The following is a 10,309-nucleotide window of genomic DNA, read 5'->3' as shown; positions in this document are numbered from 1 at the left end:
ATAATCACATTTAAGCCATATTAAACAGTCTGTCTATCTAATAATAATCTGGTGGATGTCAAATCATATCGTATTTTATCTTTATTCATCATTTCGTTTCTATATTGATCAAATTATTTTAAAAATATATATATATCTTAACATTATTTATCATTATCATAATTCCTGCATATAACACCTAGATTACATTTTCATGGTGTACAGTATAAGGTTTATAAACATAATTTTGGTATTATTATATTATCTTTAAATTAGCCAACTATTTTTTATTTTATAATAGGGCCTATATTTTATTTCTGTGTGTAGTTACCAATATGTACCACACGAGGGAGAAATATTGCAGCAATGTGCTGCTGAGAACGCCAGTTAATTCAAGCAAGTTCTAATAAATATGACACAATATTATAGCACAACATGAAGCACTTTTTTATTATTCGACAGTGTAATGCATTCGTTATGAAATGTATTCTATATTATGATGATACAATGTATTTACCCTTTTTTCTCACTTTATATTGAACACGACTTTTGAATGAAATTAGTTAAAGAAGCCCTCCCGCGCATTAACATTATCTCCATCTAAAGCCTGGACTAATTGCACAACTCTCCATTTCCTGTCCCTATACTCACACGTATGTGTGCTGGCTGCCAAGTGTTGAAAACAGGGACTGTATCTTTAACCTGTAGCTTTAATTATTGAGCCTCGAGAGGAGTGTTAGAGTTCAGTGGCCTGACATACATCTCCTGCTGACCCGAGGGGTCCAGCTCTGTCCTCTATAGCCTTCTCCCCTGCGTGATTATGGCAGTCTAGACTAATGGATCTGCTGGCTGGCCTGCTCTTTCTGACAGCCTTCCCCAACAACTGGCATCACGCCCAAGAGAAGCTCGTGAATTGACCCACTGTGGCGAAGCTCCTCGGGCCTTAAAGGGGCAGTGTCACGCTACAATCTGCCACTGAACGAGGGTAAGTTCCTGTGTGCTTTTCGTGTTTTCAGACGCGAAATATGCTGTTTAGATTTAGATTTTTAACTCTTGACAGAATCAAATACATATTAGTATCATTGTAGCCTACATAAAATAATAACAATAATCCAGTTTTATTTTATAACTAATTGGGAGACTTAAATGAGACAGAAGTAAATGCTCCATTAAAGGGATAGTTCACCCAAAAATGAAATTTACCCCATGATTTACTCACCCTCAAGTCATCCTAGGTGTACATGACAGTCTTCTTTCAGACGAACACAATCAGAGTTTATAGTTATATTAAAAAATGTCTTGGCTCTTCCAAGCTTTATAATGGCAGTGAATGGTTGTTTCTGTTTTGAAGTCTATCAAAGTGCATCACACAGCAAGTGCGTTTCATGCTATTATAGTAAATGTATAGGACTATCACATGTGTGGATAGCATAGCTTGTGTTATTTGGTGGGAGTTTGATGAGTAAGGTTTTATATTGGTGATTTCTGCTTCTTCTCAAGCCCAAGTACTGTCTGAGGTATTGTTGAGATCTCTTCTGAAACTGTAAAGGAGAAACATCTGATATTATTGGGGTCGTTTTCACAGGAGAAACATTTGAGAGCTGGCCTCAATAAAATCTCTAAAAATTGTTCAGAGTATAGACTCAATATTTGTGCATGATACATGTTTTATGTTAAATTGTTAGCTTTTAGGAACATGCTAACAGCTAAATTATGCAGCTCACTAGGTTTTGGAACAGAGCCTAAGACTATTCTCAAAGTATAACATCATGTCCAGGGTTATGCACACCGTGACAGTTTTTCAGGGTACAGTATGTTCTGCATTGAAGAAAATCAAACAAAAGTAAATGAGAAACAACAGATAATATGATAACGTCCTTAGGGGACTGAAAAACAGAGCAGTATGTGCCTTATTCTGCACACACACACACACACAAATACAAAAGAGGGAGGGTGTTAAACAAAGAGGAGAGCAGGCGATATAATGAAAAGGAACAAAAGGCACACGGGAGGTGTTCTCCTTTCTAATAAAGGGCTGTCAGATGATTTGTCATTACAGTACAACAGGCTCCTCACGCTTGAAAGATGGCATATTCTGTCATGCTGACGTCCTCATAGAGAGCAGATGGAGGGCAGTGTGAACAAGTGCACATTTCTCCCTCGGGGCGTTCTCAAATGCTCCTGCCCTCTCGCTATATCCACACACACGTGAGTTGTGTATCAACAAATACATTCACATTGTGCTACTATTGTTTCTATCTTCTGAACTAACTAACTTTCCCCTTGTGAAAAAGAAATACAATTTAGCATACTTTTAAAAATGTGTACTTATTATGGAAATAGAATACTATATGAAGAATTTACATAAGTAAGCAGTGAATGTAACATTTGCAATTAAATGAAAATGTTTTATAGTTTTAATTTATATTAAATGCAATTAGTTAAGAGTGAGTAGTTAAGAGTCAGAAAGAGCAGGCCAGCCAGCAGATCCATTACTTAAGAGTGCTTTTTGATATACTTAAGTAGGACTTAAGTACATATCTTTCTTAAGTGAGTCCTGGTGGCCTCAGTACACATAGCACAAAATATGAATAATTTATATATATATATATATATATATATATATATATATATTACACACACACACACACACATACATACATACATACATACATATATATGTAATATATATATATATATATATATATGTATATATATATATATATATATATATATATATATATATATATATAAATTATTCATATTTTGTTGTATATATATATATATATATATATATATATATATATATATATATATATATATATATAAAAACCTAAATTCACACTACTATTTTTCTGGGTATCAGGAGGATAAGTAATTTCATAATTTCTTCTATTGTCTTTGAAATATGGTTAGTATTTATGGTAAACCAATGTATATTTTAATTACATTTCTGTTGAAATTTGTATGTCATTTGCAATTACACATTTGTGTATTTAATGATGACGTTGACATTTTGTACAATTAAAATATAGTATCTTTACATGTAATATGAAATTGTCAGGGTTCAGTCTAGAGATGTTCCGATACCCCTTTGCCCTTCCCGATACCGATTCCGATACCTGGGTGTGTATCTATACAGCTGCAATTCATACTAGCCCTGTATGAATTTATAGAATTATTTTATGGTGTGCTTCAGACTTATCTCTTAATAAAACATGAACATGAACGTATTCTTATTATCTGACAAACATTTCACAGTAATATATTATTTATTTTTCTTAATTTTCTTTAATTTCTCAAATGCAGCCACAATTCTAATACTGTAAACTGATAAAGGTATTTTAGTTTTACAATATAACTGTATAAAAAACAGTGCAACAAATAAATCTCGGAATCTAAAGCATTATATATGAATAATATAAGAAAATCATCTCTTTAAAACTTAAAGCCCAGAAACAATTTTAAATAAACGGCATTTCAGTTTTTAAATACAAAAGTACAATAAAAAGTGCAACAGTAACTTATACTCAATCTAAGTAGTCCTTTAAACTAAGTGCAGCCACAATATAGTGAAATAAGAGACTTGAGTAATAGAGTACAAATAAACCTTAACTAAACAAGTTAAAGGGGTGGTATAATGCCCTTTTCACAAGATGTAAAATAAGTCTCTGATGTCCCTAGAGTGTGTATGTGAAATTTTTGCTCAAAATACCCCACAGATATTTTTATACAGCATGTTAAAATTGTCACTTTTTGAGGGTGAGCAAAAACGCACCGTTTTGTGTCTGTTCCTTTAAATGCAAATGAGCTGCTGCTCCCGGCAAAGTGGGCGGAGCTTCAAGAGCTTGTGTACTTTTACCTCACACACGCACTGAAAATTTCAAAAACTTTTAGCCTTATGTTCAAACCGGAGTCAGATAAAGATGGAGAGACTCGAGAAGAAGTGACAACATGTAGACAACATTTCTGAATGGTTAGTTGATGAATTTATGTAGCTTATGTGTAGTTATTTTCTTGTCACTGATTAGCATATTCTGTCATGATAATCTATAAATCGTGTTCCCGGGGGCGGGGTTTAAGTAAATTCTAGGGTTGGTGATATCACTAACCCTGGAGGAATGTCGTGTAGTCCCTACCAGCCGTTTGTTATAGTCTTTAAAAAATTATTTCTTTAAAAAGCAAATATCTTCCTTTGCTTTGAACTTCGTCAAACTTCGAACTTCGAGCGTCGTAACTTTGCAGATGCTGTTTATGCTCAAACAGCAACATTACACACTAACTAAAATTAGAAAAGTGAAATCATAATCAACCACCCCTTTAAGATTCAACAAGAGCAGTATTAAACCCAGAATGAAAATATACATATTTCAAGTAACTTAAACTAGGTTACACACTGCTGTGGGAACTTAGTATTGCTCACAATTTCAATAACAATGGCAAGTTCTTCTTCAGGAAAATGAGCATTTCAGCTCTCTCTCTTCCTAGCCTGTTTCTCCTTGCATCCACAATGTTAGATGCTGTGCTGAACAGTCTCTCACTGTCTACACTGGTACCAGGGGCGCAGAGAAACTTTGCAGCAGTGGCAGCCAGACTGAGAAACCGAACTTGGTTAACTGCCCAGTACTGGCTGTCTGAGTGTGAGATAGTTTGCTCCATCACATATGTCTAAAGTTGAACGTGTGCTTGTAGTACCTGCGCCATGTTCCTCATCATGCTCCTGTAGGATTTCCTCAAACAGGTCCTTCAAGCTACTCTCTCTGTTGCTGCTGCCGCCTACCTGCTCTTCCATTCGTGGAGTTTTCTTGGGGTTTTCTGCTATTGTCCCTGCTACAGTTGTGGTGGTCATTTTCAGTGACTTCTCAATCTTCTCCATCTCTACTGTCAGAGCACACTTTGCATGCTTGATGTTGTCTGCACTTGAGTAGTATCTGAAATAAACAAGAATGAAAAACAATAAATAAATGTAACAAAATAAATCTCCCCCAAAGTAACCTTTGGTGTGGTCACAGACGTAATGCATCAGTGATTTTTAAATTAAGTGTAAAAAGTTTTTGAAAATAGCATTTATACAGAATCATTTAAAATAATATATAACAAGTGAACTAATATACTCAGTATGGCAATGACAATAATCAATATGGACATGAAGAAAAATTTTAATAGACATACCTGTCTTTGAAACGTGGATCCAAGAGAGCTGCGACTGCATACAAGGGTTCTTCCTCGATAGTTGCGAATCGTTTCTTGGCGGCCTCAAGAAGGGTAGTTTTCATTGTTTTTATACCGGTGTCCTCCTGGGTCAAGTAGCTGTTTTAGAACTGTAACTGAGGGGATGACTTCCGCTACAGACGAGGTGGAGGAGCTAATCTGTTTTGGTCACTTCCTCAAATGGTACCAAAACAGTGACAGTTTTTTCCAGCAAAGCCCACTGGTTGGCTGTCAATGTGGCTGGCAGATCGTGATCAGCTCCGTATGCTGAAATCGGCCGCTTCTGCTCAAGTTAACTCTCTACCATATAAAAAGTACTATTCCACCTCGTCGCCACGTCTTGTTGCATCTTGTTTGGTGGGCAATTTTAGATCTCTCTGAATATCCTCCAGGTGCGTTGTGGCCAATGGCGAGTGTTTGAAATGGCCAACTATCCTCCTGCAGTTCGGCAGCGCATCACTCACACTTCTCTGTGATCATAAGCCTTTGTGTACCACCAGTTGGAGGGAGTGTGCGAAGCACCCTAAACTCGACACACCCATCTCGTCCATGGATTTTTTCATGTTGCTTGCGTTGTCGCACAAAGTAACATGAACACGGGACTTAGAGATATTCCAATCCATAAGCATCCCCTTAATTGACTCAGCTATGGACGTGCCGGTGTGTGCGAAACTCGTTAACGCATTTTGAAAAGTAAAAGATGACGGCATCACTGTGTCCACCCAGTGTGCTGTCAAACTTAGTAAAGACAGCTGGGTCGCTTCGCAGCTACAGATGTCGGTAGTAAAGCACATTTTTTAGTTTAAATGAAATGTGTTCACGCACTGTCTCGAATAGCTTAGGGAGCGGTGTTTCAGAGATGTATTTGCGACCAAGCAAACTGTACCGGGGCTCCAAATGTTCAATTAAGCGGCGAAACCCCTCGAAATTGCGGTATGGCATATGAGACATGTCGCCGTTTTACCGGTTGCTTGGTCCAGTCTGAAATACTGCCAAACAGCGGACATAGCTGCTAGCGCGCGTTTTCATATCTTCTTCACTGCTCTAAACAGTGGTTGCTTGTGGCAACATAGCACAACTTCCTGTGTTGCCACAAGCAACAACTGTTTAGAGCAACGAAGAAGAATTGACCTCCGATTTGCAGCGTTAAGCAAAGCTAGCGAGGTGTCGGTGGTATCGGATCGGTACATGAGTACAAGTACTCGCCGATTACGATGCCAGAATTTTTATTGGTATCGGCGACATTTCCGATGCTAGTATCGGAACAACCCTAGTTCTGTCACTTCAGTCTAATCAATATTCTTGGTTTTGTGACAGAGGCCTGACGCTCCTGTATTGTCTTGTCTTCTGTGAGTGCGCGGTTTCGAGTTTCATTTGCTGCGTGTTCCTGTCTTGTTTTGTTTTAACACATGGTTTGCAATTGTGTTCTCTGGCCATGTCCTCGTGTTTTTGTCATGTTTGGTGTAAGCACATGGCTTGTCATGTGTTTCCTTGTGCCATGTGCTCTCCTGTCGATTGTCTAACCCCGCCCATCTTGTTACCTGATTATTGGTTCATTTGCCCCACCTGTCCTCTCTCGTGACTTGCCTTGTTTGCTCCCTTTTTACTCGCACTGAATGAATCCGAAATCACCCCTTAAACCCTCAATCACTTTTCCCTACGTTAGTCCACTTATACAGTTCACTTGAAGGAGTGAATGAAAACGAGTGAGCGAATTCGGACAGCCGTTGAGCGTACATCGGCTGTACACTCGTTTTTGCGGTGCAATGTGGGATTGAATGAGTGCACTCAATAACGTCCACTATGATTTCGGACTCCACTACAAATGGCTGTCCCCTCAAGTAGTGCCCTATTTAATGGTATAGGGGGTGATTTCGGCGCATTCCCCTGTGTTTGCAGTCCTGTGCCAGATCTTTGTTGAATGTTACCTTACGTGTGTTTCCAGTCAAATCTTCCCCCAGGTATTTTTTTATATATTATAATAGTAAAGCCCATTATTCATTATTGTACTTATTTAAAGCATGGAAAAAAGACTATTAAAACATAATGATTTAAAATGTGCTTTAAAGTTGAACTTTTAATTTGGCATTAATACAAAGTGCACTTTTTAAAATTGTAGTTTGTTAAGAAACAGTCCTGAAAGCACACATGCCTTTTATTTCATTAATATTATATTATCTTAATTTTTTTTTTTTTTTACAAGGGTCTTCAAATATTTTTTGTTTCTCATGGCTAAAACTTACAGAACATTTATGGGTGAGATACATTGCGGGTTATATGTGTAACCCCGGTTCCCTGAAAGGGGAGCTAGATGCTGTGTCAGTCTCTAAATATGGAGTAGCTCACAGCAAACTCTACATGTTATCATACCAGACCCCAACACAAGCCTTAAGGGAGCGGCGTACCAAAAGGAGTGTGCGAGGGAAAATTTCTCAGCTTCTATGATTGTCCAGTCTAATGAGCTGGAGAGGCAACAGAGAATGGTTTGCTAACAACGATACAGACCATTCTGCCCTGTCAAAGACCCGCTCCGACCTTCGAGTAGCCTGGGAATGGGGATCAACCCACAGCAGCATAATCCTGCTTCAATACCCAATATGATAATTTGGCGAGGACTACAAGTGAGAGAGTGGAAGTTTCCATCCATAGTCGATTTCAACTGTCAAGCTCTACTTGTAATCTTCTCCTGCCAGGGAGCCCAACCCTACTTTAACCCCCAGTTCAAAGAACTGGGAAGGGCGACAGCTTTCATCTGTCAAGCTCAACCTTACAGATATTCACAAAGGAGCATAGTCCTGCTTTAACACCCAATATGATATATTGGGGAGGATGACAGGTGAGAGAGCAGACATAGCCTCATACAATTCACTGGTCTAGCTCTACTCTTAAATGATACCTGCCAGGGAGCACAACTCTTCTTTAAACACCAGTCGATGAATTGGAGAGGGAAACAGCTTCCATCTATCAGGCTCAACCTTACAGATTCACAAATGAGCATAAGCCTGCTTTAATACCCAATATGACAAATTGGGCCAGATGACAGGTGAAAGAGTGGACATCATCATTTAATTTCACCTGTCGAGTTCTACTCTTAAGGATACCTACCAGAGAGCATAACCTTGCTTTAATCCCCAGCCGATGAACTGGGGTGGGCGACAGACTCTATCTGTCAAGCTTAACCGTAGAGGTTCATAAGGAGCATAAATAAGCCTTCCTGAATACTCAATCTTATAGATTGGGAAGGGTGACAGATGAAAGAGTGGGCCGCTTCTTGTGACTTAGTCCACCTCAGCTCTTACCTGTCCAGCTCTGCAATGAGTAGACCAACCAAAGCTAGAGAGGGGAGCCTATAACCCTGCGACAGGTGTGAGAGTGGACATAGACCACATCTAACTTCACCTGTCGAGCTCTATACTCATAAGGGTACCTTCCAGGGAGCCCAAACCTACATTAACCCCCAGTCTGGGGTGACAGATTTTTATCTTTCACACTCAACCTAACAGATATTCCTAAGGAGCTTAGCCTTGCTTTAACCCTCTGAGGTCGGCAAACGCGCCCGCGCGTTTTGCTGGATTTTCTTCACATTGTAGAACTATAAACTTAAATTACTCTGTCATTTATGGTCATACAGAAAAAAGAAATATAAAAAAAGAATCTGTGATATTTCTACTTTTGTATGTGTCCACTTACAATCAAATCAAAACACTGTGCTTTTGTAAAATAAAGAAAATAAACAGGGTGTGCGTTCTGCCTCTCCGTCGCGGTGAACTTTTTTTTCTTGAGCACGTCTATAAACTGAAACAAAACTCAGCGAATACTTGTCACACATTTATGAGCCATATAACTTTATAAACATTTAAGTGTGTACTTTTAAATGATCGGATTCAAACTGAAAACAAATATTCTCTGTTTAAGTAATTTGTATAAAACCAACAAGATGTCCAGCTTCTCAAACGCTTCCTAATTATTTTTAATTTGAACACGCCCACTCGCGCAAAAGATATTCACATGCAAATCTCCACATGGAACGCGAACGCGCTCATTACCTCAAAAACAAAACACCAAAACACTTCACAAGTCTCTGCTTTTCGTCGAGTTTGAAAGGCGCACCGTGAGCTTTAGGCTACTTCAGAAGAAGAAGAACGCGATTTGAAGACAAGAAAGATGTAAGGTAAGAAATTCTTACATATTAGTTTGTTATTGTTGCATAAATTTCACATTGCAGTTGAACTGTTGCTAGATATATGGTGAATATTATCATATTTAGACCCGTGTTTACTGTTACTGTGTTTGTGGATATCTGCTCAAACGTAGATATGTATATGGTAACCATAATGTTTTATATTTGAGCGTGATCGCGTTTGAATGTATCATATTTTGGATCGCGATCGCGTTTGAAAAGCACCAAACGGCTTCATGATTTTACTATTATCTCATTTCATATCATCATAACGAATGGAAACATTTGAAGTAACATGATAATCAATATATTTTTCTCTAGCTTAGTTGTTACTGAAATATTTTGGAAGATTTATAGGCTGCTATGGTTATTGTTATTATTATTTTATGCAGCACTGCGCATAGCCTAAGCCTATGCCTACAAGGCACAACAAACCTGCTTTTCATTATATTATATATTGTTGGAAACATTTGTGTGTGTGTGTGTGTGTGTGTGTGTGTGTGTATTCTGTGAATTTTAAAAAGCAATTTTAACCAGAAAAATCTAAAATGTATTCCCAAAATCGTGCAGGCCTTTCTCTTTATATCAGTATGTTCACTTTTTTTTTTTTTTCAGGGCAGATCATTGGTTTCAATGAGTGTTTTTTTGTCATTTGTTGTGTATCTTTGGATTATGTTGTGTTGTAAATAAATCAAACAATCTAAAAGCCATTCTTTTTTAAATCTCCTCATTCTTTGTGCAAGGTTGCTCAGAATGATAGGGCCTGATAGCTCCTAATAGGGCCGTTAGGGGAGGGTCTTTGTCTTTCTCAGGTGTGAAAAGCTTACATATTAATGAGCTCCCGCATAAAGCTTTGTCGCACAAAACACGTCGTAAAAATTTTAAATCAATATATTGTCTTCTCTGAATGAGCAGTCAGGGTGATTTTCACATAGTTTT

Source organism: Squalius cephalus (genome assembly GCF_949319135.1).
Source record: "Squalius cephalus genome assembly, chromosome: 18".
NCBI classification, from domain to species: domain Eukaryota; kingdom Metazoa; phylum Chordata; class Actinopteri; order Cypriniformes; family Leuciscidae; genus Squalius; species Squalius cephalus.
The sequence above is the reverse complement of the archived record's forward strand: the minus strand, read 5'-3'. Positions refer to the sequence as shown.